Raw genomic sequence first — 14442 nt, 5'->3', positions numbered from 1 at the left:
CAGCGAAGACTCTCTCTGCCCCAGCGTGGTGCACATCCTCGTCGTATTTCTTTATGATGAGCTCTGTGACCTTGTGTCGGCTGTTGAGAACTATAGGGAACTTGACGTCGTCCGTTAAGTCCGGGGCCCGTCTCAGACGACCACCCACTCTCATGGGCGTCGCGCTCAGGGGCCAAGTGGAGCAGTCTGCTGTCTGACGGGACTGGCTTTGATCCCTGCAGACAGTCTAGCTCGTCGGGGAACGAGTCTCTTTGGGCTCGCTGTAGCAGAAGGAGTTCTGCTTCTTCGTAATTAGCTGCATTAATGTCAGTAGTGGAGGGAACCTCAGGGTGGTGCCACAGGAATGTCTTTAACTGCGCACTCTCAAGGGTGGGGCAGTCGTCTATGTTAGGGTCGGTGGGGACTGGTGTGTGCGTCAACCCACAGAACATAGATTTCTTCATCTCTACCTCCTCTTGACTAGCCTCCCGTGGGGTGGGGTTAGGCCACTCTTCTTCCGGGAGCTTGAGGAACTCGGGACCGTCACTGTAGATATTGTGACGTGTGAGGTCATCTAGGGACATTCCCTGTGTGATGACATCTGCTGGGTTCTGTTTTGTGTCCACGTACCTCCAGCATGCTGATTCTGTTAAGTCTTGGATCTCTGTGATTCTGACTCCCACGAAGACCTTGTATCTACACGAATCGGACTGGATCCATGTGAGTACGGTCATGGAGTCTGACCACAGGATTGTTCTTTGCACCGGGATGGTGAGTTCACGTTGGATTAACGTGGCGAGTTGCGCGCCTACTAGGGCTGCGCAGAGCTCTAGACGCGGGATCGATTGTTGCTTGCGGGGGGCTATCCTTGAGCGAGCCAGGATGAAGGCGGTATGTATTTCTCCTCCCTCCTCTCGGGCCCGCAAGTAAGCCACCGAGCCGTAGGCTACTTCTGAGGCGTCGCTGAAGACGTGCAGGTCCATCTGGCACGTCTCCAGCCGCACTGTGGGTGGGAAGTAGCTGCGGCGTATGTTGACACCTGGGAGCGAGTTGAGTTCCTTTTCCCACTCTCTCCATGTGGAAGCAAGGTGGTCGGGTATGGGGTCGTCCCAGCCCTGTTCCTTGTCCCACAGCTCTCGCACAATCATTTTTGCCCTGGTGGTGTAAGGTAGAATACATCCCAACGGGTCATATTGTCTGGCGAGTGTTCTGTATACACTCCGTCTGGTGGTCGGTAGTGAAATCGACCTTCCCTGCTCCTTGGTCAGGGGTGTGTGTCTGTAATGGAGCGAGTCTGTTTTGAAGCGCCAGACTAGTCCTAATGTCATTTCTTGGGCTTCACCTGGGATGGTCGCCATCCAGGTCTCGCTGCTTGCTGCCTTGTTCTCTGGGGAGAGGCTGCGCAGTACTTGAGGGTCGCTGCTGGCCCACTGCCGGAGATCAAAGCCGCCTTTGATCAGGGAGGCGCGGAGCTTGAGTAGGAGGGCCTCTGCCTCTTCTGGCGTCGAGACGCTTTGTAGACAGTTGTCCACGTAGAAACTCCTCTCTACACTTTGTCGGACCTCCTCGTCAGCTGCTGGGTCCTCTGCGACATGTTTTTGCAGTGCGAACGTAGCACAGCATGGGCTGCATGTGGTTCCGAAAGGGAGGACCTCCCATTGGTAGATGGATGGTTGCTCATCCCCGATCCTCTCTCTCCATAAGAACCGCAGCAGGGGCTTGTCCTCTTCCACTAGTCGCACCTGCAGGAACATCCCTTTGATGTCGCCGCTGATGGCCACCTTGTCTTGGCGGAAACGTAGCAACACGCCTAGTAGAGAGGGGCCGAGTGTTGGGCCGGGCAAGAGTTCTTTATTCAGATTCTGTAGTCCGATCTGGTAGCTGCAGTTGAACACAATACGATCCTTGCCGTTGTGGTGGACCTTGTGGTGGGGCATGTACCATGATTCGGTCGTCTGATCGGCCTCTTGAATGTCAATTTTCTTTATGTGTCCCGCTGTGATTAGCTTGTCAATCTCAGCGCGGTACACAGTGGCTTGAGTGGGGTCTCTGGCTAGACGCCGCTCGGTGTTCAGTAGATATCGCTCCGTCGCTTCTTTTGAGGCGTGGAAGGTGGGCATACCCTCTCGCCTCAAGAGTGGAGTTGCGTATCTCATCACTCCATTGACCTCGACTCTCTTTGTCCTCTGCTCGAGGAGGGTTATGGCATAAGTGTCTTCCTTTGAACGAATGAGTTTCTTTTCATTCTTAAAGGGCATTGTGTCTAGTGTCCATAGCCTCTCGATGTGCTGTAAGAGGGTGGTGTCTTCTTCTGTCATTCTGGAGTGGAGGCAGCGAGTGGCTGCTGGTCGGTTGGGAGACCTGGAGAGGGGGCCTTGTAGTGTCCATCCTAGGCGGGTCTCGACTGCTGCTGGACAGCCTCTGGGCCCTATGTGGACCCGGTCCGTTGGGACGATGAGGTGTGCGTGGTCGGATCCTATGAGCAGGGTCGGGTGGCGCCGTCGATGAGCGGTATAGGTAGTTGACGTAGGTGCACGTATTTTTCCATCAGCTTGGGGATGGGGTAGGTGTACTGTGACAGGCCTATGTCTTGGCTGGTGAAAGCGTTAGTAATCCTATACTGCCTCTCGGGCTGCCCGCTTGCTGCGATAGTGAAGGAGACGTTTTCACCCTTTATTGTCTTCAGGTCTCTTCTTATAGTACGAATTGTCATTGTTTCTTCGCTCCCCCGCAGACCCAGCCGGGTTGCAGCGGATGCGAGGAGGAGAGTCTTTTCTGACCCATCGTCAAGGACGGCGTAAGTGTCCATGACCTTGTCCTCGTAGCTTAATATCACTCGGACCACTTTCAAGAGCACTCGGGAGCTTCCGCTGCTGGCGGGGTCGATATACATGACGTTTACTCTGGTGCTGCTTGGGGGTGCAAGTTTCTTCCTGTTGCTGTCATGCAAGACATCCAAGTGGGCGCCGTCACACCTGCTGCATTTCTTCTTTAGGCGGCACTCGGCTGCCATATGGCTGCGCGCGCAGCGGAAACAGCGGCGGTTGGCTTTGATCCACTGACTCACTTCGTCGGCGGTCATCTTCTTGAAAGTGTCACATTGAGACAGCCAATGTTCTTTCTCGCAGTACTGGCATACAATCTTCCACTTCTCTTTCGTCGAGGGGGTGTTGTGGTTCTTGTGCCGCGGTACTGATTCGGCTTGGTGCATAACGGTCACCAACCGGCGGTTATCATTGGATCTCCGAGGTCCATCTCTTGGGCTTGGTCCACTCCGCACGAACGTATCCAGTCGTAGGCTGCTGACTTCTCTCGCGAGGAAGTCGGCCAGGTCTAGGAGGGATGGCTCGGGACCGTCGGGATCACGGTGGTCTCTCTGCCGCCTAAAGCGCTCTTGGCGGGCTGGAGGGAGCTTCTCTAATATTCGTTCTACATTAGAGTTAGCATATAGTTCGTGTCTCCCTTTTTCCTTTTGGGACCCCAGCATCCCTACCAGGGATTGTACCTTGATAGAGAGGTCATCCAATGATCGATTGTCTGTGGCTGGGGGGAGACGGTCAATATTCCTTATTTCTTGTATCACGTAGTCCCATATGCGTCCATAACGCTGGTCGAGGGCTACTAGAGCCGCGGAGTATGGGGTGCTTGAGTTGAAATATGCCAGCGCTATATTATGCGCTCTGGGCACCTTGAGATGCTTGAGGAGGATAGCATATTTGTACGACTCATCAGGGACGTCGGACATCATAGTCTCTAAGCACATCCGTAATTCCGTGTACTGTGCTCTGTCCTCGTGCGTAAAGTCCGGGAACGTCGGTGTGCCAAGGTGCGATGCCATGGATGGCTGGCACATCGGTGAGCGTTGGGGGAGAGGCCTCCTGGGCGAGTCTCCCCGTACGTGTTGTCGTGGGCTGGTACTTGGTGGGTACCAGGGGCCGGGTACCCAGGTGCTGTTCCTCGGTGCTGGCTGTGCATCAAACTCACCCTTGAGTTGAGTCGGGGGTTTGTAGCGCAGTGCCTCGGGGGTGAAGTCTGGGCTGTACTGGACCTCCTGGTCCTGTGGAGTATGTTGCTGCTGGTGGGCTTGACCTTCCTCCTCTTCCTCTTCCTCTGCTAGGTCTTCTAGGTCTTGAAGTCTTCTATTCAGTCTCTCGGCGGCATAGGCCGGCTCTTCCCGGTTGCTGGGTCTCGTATGGACCGGTCGGGGAGGGGGTTCGGAGACGTGGATAGGATCCTTCTGTTGGCCGGGCTCCGGGTCACTTGGTTGGGTAGGGGAAGGTGCCCTAGACCCTTGTCGTGATGATGCCCTGGAGCTCCGTGCGGAGAGAGGGGGTGTCGCCCTGGCAATCAATTGCTCCATTATCTGCGCCTGTAGCCGGTCGCGCTCTGCTTCGCGCTGGATGTGGGCGATGTCGCGCTCTGCTTCGCGCTGGGCTTGGGCTGCGTCGCGCTGTGCATTGGCGGCGTCGCGCTGTGCATCGGCGGCGGCGCGCTGTGCATCGGCACGGTCTCTTTCAATGTTCTCTTCCGTCTGGAGGCGTCTGGTCTCCAGGCGTATGCGGTCGTCTTCACTCCTTTGCTGCGCCTGGAAGCGCTCTCGCTGGGTTGCAGAGTGTTCGCGTTCACTAAGGGCTTGCGCTTGGAGTTGCGCGTGAAGGCGCTCTCGTTGGTCTGCAGATTGTTCGCGCTCACTCAGTTGTTGAGCTTGCAGGCGTTCTCTTTCCATGGTAGAGTGTACGCGCTCACTTAGTTGTTGCGCCCGGAGGCGCTCTTGTTCCATGGAAGAATGTTCGCGCTCACTAAGCGTCTGTGCTTGGAGTCGATCGCGTTCGGTGGAGGCTGCCAGGGTGGCGATGAATGCCTGCGCCAGCATCTTGTCCGCTTCGCTGGGGGAAGACACTGACGGAGGTGATCGGCTTCTGACAGTGCTCGTTGGAGATCTGTTCTCTTGGCGCGCCCCGAGGTCTATCTCCTGGGCGCGCTTCTCTTCTGGTAGTGGGTCGGGTTCTGTCCCTGGAGCGCTTTCTTTATCCTGGAGCTCTCCGGGGACCGTCCCGTTGACGTTGTCTGGGGGTATAGTCATGTCATGTCCCCCCTGGTCCCCCCCGTGAGCTTGGTCAGTTACGTTAGAACCCACTAGGGTCTCTACTGGCAGGGTCGCCTGGTCGGTAGGATTTGACATGCTTTTACTATCCGCTTTTTCCGCATTTAACGTCTGTATAAAGCTAGGTATTAGACTGACAGCGTATTCCTCTAGGTAGGGAGGTGGCTGACGTCTGCGCTGCGGGCGTTCTAGCTTGGGAGAGCCGCTTGGGGAGTGTTCACCGCTGGCCATGGTTAATATCAACATTATATTTAGATATTACACTGATATTCCTCCGGCTCGAAGGACCAATTGTAACTGAGGGGTACAATTCCCTGACTGTATTGAGAGTATGGTATTATTAAACCACTACTTAGTTATGTACTTTAATTACTGGCCATACAGTACATGATATATCTGGTGAACACCCACACAAGAATACGGCAATGACAAAGAAAGTTCTAGTTAGAGGTATTTATTATTATTAGAGCAGCAACGGTAGGTTACAGATTGAGAATTATAATTGCGCTTGTAAGGCGAAGAACACTTAAAGTAGGTCAAGAGCGTAAGTCCATGAGAATAGTAAGATGGGTATAACTGACGCCACCTGTAGCATAGTAATTACATAAGGCACACTCGTAGTCAGCTGGAGACACTAGGGGGTTCCCTCCGGTTGTAAGCCGGCAGGGTAGAGGAATGTTCGGGAGCAAAGTCTGGATCAACGCGGAATAACGAGGCTCCAGATACAGGAGCCAGTGCAGTACTCCCTTGGTCCTTAGACAAAGCCACAGCTATAATCCAGTATGCACGACAGCATGGATGAAAGCTAGCCAGCCTCTGGTCCTAGAGGCGGGCTCGAGGGTGCTCCTCACAGGGGTAGATCCTACACGACAGTGGGGTAGACGGTTCTCTGCTCCAGCAGCCACGGTACCAAAGCAATATAATCCAGCCGGAAAAGGCTCTGCATTCGCCGGTGTAGGTTCTCCGGTGTACATATCCAACGGTTCTCGTCTAGGACTCCTCGGGTGGTGGCGCGAGTTTAGGCCGCCCAGCCTGGATAAGTGCACTAGCTATAGGTACGACGAACCGGTGGTAATGCTGGTCACTGTAGAACGGTAGCCGCACGATACACTATAAATAATAGACTATTACTTCACAATAGAATAAGTCGAACTCGACGATACGGCGTTAAACTCTGACACTTTAGCTATATATTCGCACGCGGTTCTCAAGGCTCTATTCAGGGGCAAAGGAGGCCCACTTCACGGCACTTTGTATCGTGGTGAAGGCTTCAACGTTTAGGATACTCTACTGCTGTATCCACCTGCGACGTATTTATACGTAAGGTGAATAATCTAGTGCCAACCTCAGTTCTGTCTCGTATTACTGCGCAAACCTGGACATGTTGAGACATGCCTTGGTGTTGTCTTTGAACTTGCCATTGGGGGTATGGCCGTTGGCGCCTAGGGATCGCTGTCCAATAGGAGAACGAGTATTATGGTCTGGTTTGTACCTAGGTAAAGGGATATTCCGTGTATATATACAAAGAATATACAAGGGATATCAAACGATATACAAATATTATACATGGGATCTCAAGCAATAAATATATATATTCGGTTTAATCTGACCCTTTGTAACACTTCCTGACAATTGAATAGTTTTCTATGTAAATCTCTGGGTTCATAACAGATGTATCAAGTTTTGTTTCAGAGAAGGATAGAATATCTGTCTCACCGTTTATGAATAATTGTCTGATTTCAGCCAGTTTTGGTCTCAGGCTGTTTATGTATAGATGGAAAATGTTTAGACCATTTGCTTTTGTTATTGTGTTGATGTCTTCAGGTTTGAGGTATTGTTGTCCGTCTGTGTCTGGTGCTGCTGTGGGGGAGGGGGTGGCTTTGTTGATGTCATCTTGTGGTCCGTGTGTGGGGAGGGGGGAGGGGAGGTCCTTTGTCCTGTGTCTTCTCTGGCGGCAACCTTTTGTCCTGGGCCGGTAAACCTAGCCAGCCTGGCTAGGTTGGCTAAGCTAGCAGGTGATTTGACCGTGGGGTTGTCGGTTAGATTTCCGTTTTGTGCTGTGTTTGGCACCGGTGTTGAAACCTCTGGTTCTTTCTGTCTCGTTTTGGTCACTCAAGCGTTAAATTGTAGATGCGTCCGGGGTCCAGTCGTGAGCGGTGGAGGGTTGTTTGTGTTGGTTGATGTGTTGGTCGCAACGGTGACCGTCGCTGTTTGCGTCAGTAGTCCGAGTTGACTCGCCTGGTACAGAGTGACTGGACCTGGGTTCAGCTGAATGTCTCCAGAAAGAAGCAGATATAAGAAGATCATCGATCTTCTATAAAACCTGCCCGACGGGGGTAAACTCTTTCGTCCCGGATTTGAGGTTAACACGCTGTGTATTGCCGCAATCCCCATGGCTGGATGTTTCCGCTCCGAGCCATTTAGAAGGTAAAAGTCACAATGGGACTCTTTTTTTACCCTTTCCACTTCTGTCTGGTGGTTTTTCCATGTTGAATTAAAGTACTGGTCCGTAATCCAAAGGAGGGAGAGTAGAACATGTATAAAAAACCTTGTTGTTGATTTGTTTTGACGCCGTTGTTGGGAGCTGTGAATAATGCGACTGTCCGTGTCGAAAGCGTGTGTTTACGACGTGAACATTTGCCTAAGGATTCAGACTCAGACTTGAGCTCGGAGGGCGTGGGACTCGACTCAAGTTTTAGTGGCTTGACTACAACACTAATTACAGGTGACTGCAGCCCACAAAAGTGTTCAAGTCCAATGACACGACTCGAGGAAACCTTAAAGGAGCACTTCACCCAAAAATTATCAATTACTCACCCTGTGATGCCTTGGATTCATGAAGATATTTCTTCTCCTTTTCTCCACAGTGAACGTAGAATAAAACTAAATTGTAGAAATACTTGATGAATTTACGTTAATGGAGATTGGAGCAAAAGGGTCAAAACATCTGTTTACAAACATTCTCAAAATATGTGCATTATAGACCTGTTTGCTGTTTACAAACATACCATGTTCAAGCCAATCAGTAATACTAACTAGTCACGTGACTACGGTACCGCAGACCTGCACAAGCTGCTGCGCCAAAAGAAGTACAACAGGGCTCTATGGAGAAATCGTGGCACTCCCCTGACTAAAAGTTGTTTAAAACGAAAACGGCTGGATGTCATTTAGCCAAATCAGCATGGCTGTGAGTGGGAGTTTTTCACCTTTTACATATCTAGCTTTGGCATGGATTGATTGTTTAGATTGCTAGCATGGCAATCTAATCTAGCAAATATATTGTAGTCTGCTCTGCCCCATTGTTCTGAGCAGGATTACATGTTCCTTTCTGGTGGGCTGCGTTGTCGGATTGAGTCAGTGACGATCGGACTAACCTTACATCAGACCTTTCTCTTTCGGATCCAAGGACAGGGGCACCAGGAAAGAGATTTCAGGGTGAGCTCTATGGAGAGGGAGAGAGATATTTATATTCGTCCAGAAGGCCAGGAAGTTGTCAATGTAGGTGATGTGTTTGGAGATGCAGTATGCCTTAAGCCAGATGTGGAGGTCCCGGATGCAACTGAAGATCATGTCTGTGTATCTCGGAGATGGAAAGGGGCCGGAGACGATGAGTTTTTTACCAGTTGCAGCCGCAGTGGTGATGAGTGTGTTATAACTTTCTTTGAGCACCTCTGACTGTTTGTGCCTGATGTCATTGGCCCCAATGTGTATGATGACGGAGGAGATCTGTGGATTGTCTTTGATGAGGTTGGTGATGCAGGCGTTGATATCCAGGACCTTAGCACCGGAGAAGGAGCAGGTTTCACCCTTAGGAACAGTGACATGGTGCACCATGGAGGATCCAATAACAAGCACAGATGGAGGAGGAGGTGGGGGGCTGGTGGTGGGCTTGTCGGGCCTGGATGCGGCCGCTCGACAGATCTCTGGCTGGTGTGGCCTCCGGGTTTGACGTAATGGGTGGGGGTGGGAATGCTGGAATGCTCTGCGCTGCGATGGCCAGATCGATGGGAGCGCTGCTCCAGCCTCCGCAACCCTTCTGGTTCTATGGAGTGGCTGCTCTAAGTTTAGTGACAAGAGTGATGGAATGGCAGGAGTGGGGAGGAGGGCTGGTCTGGACTGCGCTTGTTGGGGCTCAAGGACAGCTGCTTCACTCGGCGCACATTATCTGATCCGCTCAGTGGAAGGACGCGGAAGCTGAGAGGGACAAGGGGTGAAATTAACAGAACCTGGGCGTCGGGTGGCGGGGCTTGGGTGTGCATGTGGGTGGTCTGTTGGATCGGTAGATGGTGGGATGAGACATCGGCTGACACTCTTGCTCCACTTACGTGCAGGAGAGGCCCGTGGGGTGACCATGGTGCTCAGAGCTGAATACCTGTTTTCTGTGTGTATGGGCGGCAGCAGATGGGGGGGTGAGGGCTGGGGTCCTGCCCCGTTTCCTGTCATTGCACTCAACAACAGTCGAGGGGTCTGATGACAGTGGGGTGGAGCATGATGGCTGTGGGCGAAGACTGCGGTCTGGACCAGGCCAGTGGCCGGAGGGCTCTGGAGCTGTAGCAGTGGAGTAGGTGGTGAGAGGCAGTTTGGTGTCAGGTGAGTCAGGAAGCAGTATGTCCAGGAATTGCTCAGTCTGGTGAATAGAGTGGAGGGTGGAGATTCTGCTTTTCAGCTCTATGATGATCTGGTTGAGGTGAAGGCAACTGGGACAGTCGGGGGAGTTGGGGTGCGGTGTCATGGTTTCCTCTCCCAGGAAATCCCTGCAGGACAGAGAAAAATCTGCCAGTATACAAGGGGTGGATAGATGACAGGTAGCAGGCAGGCTGTTAGCTGGTGTGATGTTATAGGGCATGGGTTAAGACTTACACACGAGGCCTCACAGAAGAGGTCATGGTGTTGAGAAGATGAAATCAAGCAAGCAGTGCTAGGGATAGCCTACCCGTGGAACAGAGACTTACTCGCGAGGACCTCAGAGAGGTCCGTTGCGGTGGGAGAATGGCTAGCTTGGTTAGCTTAGTAGGCTATGCAGTAGCAGGAGGGTTAGTAGCCTATCACTAGCAGTACCGGCAGCTCCAGCTGAGGTCAGGACTTACCATCGAGGCCCAGAAAACTGGGCCTGATGCGGGGTGTAGACGCAGTAGGATCCGCTGATTCTTGTGGAGTATCCCAGTTAGTAGTATCCCAGTCATGACGTTTTTGGCGAATAGGTCTACTGTGTTTCCCCCAGGATTTTTTTCAGGGGGGGTGGTAGGCCCCCCAAAACTACTAGTGTTGTCGCGGGGCGCACGTGTCACGGATAGGATACGTGGTGTCAACAGTGTCGTCATAAACTCGCGCAGTAAGGCGGTTGTTAGTATCGGTGCATTTCTCTACACTGAGCTGAAATTAAACGATTGCACATAAATTAGGTAAATAAATATTAACAATATTTATTTACAACACATAAATTAACTTATTTACAATTATACATACAGTAGTGACAACACACATCTGAACTATTTACAATACAGGGAGAGTGTTTCCCACAGGATTTTGTGAGACTGTGGTGGGTGAACCTCGGACCCTCTAGGCTAGGGGGGTCTGGGGGCATGCTCCCCCGGAATTGTTTTTTTGTTGTATATTTTAAAGTTAAATGCATCAATCTGTTGCACTTTATTTCAAAATAAAGAGGCCAGATCTATGATGAACTTTGTGCTCAAAACACAAAATCGACTAGACTAGAGCATACATTTGAGCCATCAAAGAAATGAAGCAAAAGTGGTTACCTTTTAGAAAATATAAAAATATACTGGATTACTATTACGACTACTACCACTGCCAATACTACTGATACATCCCTATTGGCAATTAATCAGTCTAGGACTAGGTAATTAATGGGAAACACTGATGGAGGCACATACAACACTCATACCTATTTACAACCAGTGTCAGAGCGAGCGCACTCAAGTTGTTCGGAAATTCCGAGTGCACTGACTGGACGCTCTGACCAATGAGTCAGTTTATCAGAGCGGAGCAGATTTTCAGAGTGAATTTATTAACTCACCTTAACTAGGGCCCTATGAAATCCGTTTTTATCTTTTCCTGTTATCGGATATGAATTTTCCTGTTTTCGGATTTCTCTGTATTTAATTTTCCTGTTTTCGGATTTCTCTGATTTTATATTTTTTCCTTTGGATTTAACCAAAAAAAACAATACAAAATTATGTTTTTTTTTAGTTTTTTTAAGATTGATTTTTTTGCGTTTATCGCTTTTTACTGGGCAGTCCAGTAGAGAGAGAGAGAGAGAGGAGGAACGAGAGACAGAGTGGGGGGAATACATTCGGCAAATAACGACAGGTCTGGGAATCGAACCCGGGTCGGCGTGTTATGTGGTTCGCCACTGGGGCGCCCACAAAATTATGTTTTTTACAAACTTTAATAACAGTACATCTGCAAACAGTGCCAGTGTAGTTCAATGTTCAGTGCCAGTTAGGTTATGACTATGAGGTTTCTATTTTTCCATTCAGTTCAGTTCAATGCAGTTCAACTGCCAGTGCATTGCAATAGTTAAATAATACAAAATAATAATTTGTTTAAAAGAAATAAAAAAAAAAAATGTAAAATGTAATTTATTTCAAAGAGATGTCCTTTAAAGGTTCATGCTTCTCCCCATCTCTGGCTGACATCACCATTGTGATTTGTGATACATGATGGTTAGGCCTTTGTGTTTTCCTCAGTGAGGGATTCTCTTTTGTCGGTCAGCAGCGTTTTGTACTTGCTGAAGCTTCTCTCTGTATAATTATTTTGTAAGTTTAAATATCAACATTATCTGGCCATCCTCAGTAAATACTATCAAACTTTCCAAAGACCAGAGTTGGGACGGGCACGCGCACACACACACACATACACACAGAAAGGGAGAATGCCTTATATGAACTATCCAGTTCATATATCAATCAACTTATATCAATTATCCAGTTAGTTTTTATAGTGTAACGTTACTTGAAGGAGAGAGAGAGAGAGAGAGAGAGAGAGAGAGAGAGAGAGAGAGAGAGAGAGAGAGAGAGAGAGAGAGAGAGAGAGAGAGAGAGAGAGAGAGAGAGAGAGAGAGAGAGAGAGAGAGAGAGAGAGAGAGAGAGAAAGGCGCTCCCATAGTCCAGCAGACTGTACACAGAGCAGACTCCGCGGATGTCCGCGCGGACGTCCGCGCGGACTCTTGAGCTTTGATCTCAGCGGACAGCAGACCCACAGGTGCGACGCTCCTATTTTCTGAGGCGCGGACATCCGCGCCGCTGACTTGGTGTCACACAAAACGCTGCTCGGCGTTTTGGTTGACATCGAACTGCATTTAATGTGACGCCGTTCGAGCGATTGGTGGCGCGAGGAGAGAGATGAGCCCGTGAAGCGCGCTCTCTCTCTCTCTGTCTCTCTCTCTCCCTCTCCCTCTCTCTCTCTCCCGCTGATAATGTTCACTCTGATATGCCAGTACAGTAGAACAGACAGAATTGTGGGAAATGTAGTAAAACTGGTGCGAGAAATGTAGGAAATAGACCGCGGACGTCCGCTGAGATCTGCTCGACTATGAAAGCTCAAAGAGCCGCGCGGACATCCGCGGAGTCTGCTCTGTGTACAGTCTGCTGGACTATGGGAGCGCCTAAAGACTGAGACTTGTCAATCTCGGAATTGTCTCAGAGTTGTCTCGGAATGGATTTAGTAGGTTCTTTCTGCGTCTCCGTAGACCGTGCCGCACCACCGTTTTAAAGTCTTAGTGAAGATTGATTTATATGAAAACCGATTGATGTATAATTTAGCTAGCTCGCCAACGTTACTGTGATTAAAGCAAACTTTAATAAAAAATTATAATAAAAAAAAATAATAATAATACTTAATTATTTTGTTATAATATTTTCAGGGGGGGCGGGGGGTCCCGTTGGCGGGGCGGGCCACCCCGCCAAGGCAATGGTAGGGGAAACACTGAGTCTATAATAAGTACAAGTATCATGCTCCATGTCCAGTCATATGCACAAACACATGCACTTTCGCTAAGACCTTGCTAACGAAATGGAACCATCGAATGCCATCAAATGGAACTCATGGTCTCGACTTCCAGTGGGCTGAAGTCGTGAGGAGGACACTGTTGCCACTGAGACTAACAATCTTCTACTCGCAACGTTGTTAATACCACAACAGTGGGTCATTCATATGGACTACTTTCCTGCACACAGAAAACACGAGTTCCATTGGCAGCCCTGAAATGTTGTCGTTAACACACTGTGTACCCCCCCCCCTCCCTACAACTTTATATTACATACGTGAGAAAGTGTGGAAATTGTAGGTGAAAACAAGTAAATGGTAAACATTCCATTCATGTCTTGATTATAATGGACTTTGGCCTTGACTTCATCATTCTTGTACTGTATGATGTACACGTGACATCTGGAAAAACACACACGACCTCTAAGAGTATAGATTATACTGAGACGGTAGATGAACGATGCCCTTCAGGAGTCACGTGAGAGGCAGGCAATGTGACATTCACCATTCATGAGATAGGAAGTGCATCAAAGAACCTGTGATCCTTCAAGGTGTCTTCAAACACTTTGATATTTTAATCTTATGAATACCATGTGTGAAACAAAGATTTGATAGTTGGCTGGTCGCTCCAGCATATACTGTACCATTAGTGTCATGAATATGCTTTGAATAGCATATTATGTAGGATGTGGCCTATATACATTTTGGCACACTTTTAGTTTTAGTTTAGTTTTTGTCTTTTGATTTACTTGCTGACTAGTGTTATTCCTTGTATCAGGGTCTCAGTTCTATCATACTGGCTCCGCTCAGCGTCAGTCTGCACTAACCTCACTTCGTGCACAGCACTGAATAAAAATCCACAATGTACCTTTACATACCGACATCCGTCTGGCCACACCCCTATCCGCTTACCTTCATAAGCAGGTGTGTGGTCACCTACTCGCCTCCTTCTTCACTTTCACCACAAGGAAGTGCCTGTTATATACCCACTTGACAAGGTTGTTAGCTGAAGAAAGTTGAGTTACGTGTTTAAATTTTTTCTTGCTTTTTTCTTTCTCTCATAAATTTTAAAAGAAAAAATCTAAGTCATAATGTTTACCTCGGAGGGTCGCGCTAGCAACGTCACCCTTCACCAGCGGTTCTCCATTGCCTCCTCTGTTGTGCGTCTTGGAGCGGGGTTGAGGCCTCTTTCGTGGTCGGCAGCCGCGCCCGGTAGGCGTCCGATAGATAGTTTGCCTCTCCAAGGAGCTGGTGCACCAGCGCCGTCTCCTGTGCGATGGCCTGGTTCCGGCTCTGGTTCCTTTGCCTCCGGAGAGTCGTCCGCTGTTGGGCGGCCGGCTCCTCTGGTTGCG

General features: G+C 49.8%; 1 protein-coding gene across 1 annotated transcript in view; it reads left to right on the top strand.

The window, feature by feature from the left end:
* The window catches only part of tmie (transmembrane inner ear), a gene marked incomplete at both ends in the record, with an annotated part of 96979 nt that overhangs the window by 47790 nt on the left and 34747 nt on the right, over positions 1-14442 (top strand). The window lies entirely within an intron of this gene.

This window comes from Notolepis coatsorum (assembly GCF_963971535.1).
Source record: "Notolepis coatsorum genome assembly, chromosome: 13".
Classification (NCBI taxonomy): Eukaryota; Metazoa; Chordata; class Actinopteri; order Aulopiformes; family Paralepididae; genus Notolepis; species Notolepis coatsorum.
This window is presented reverse-complemented; position numbering and strand designations above follow the sequence as displayed.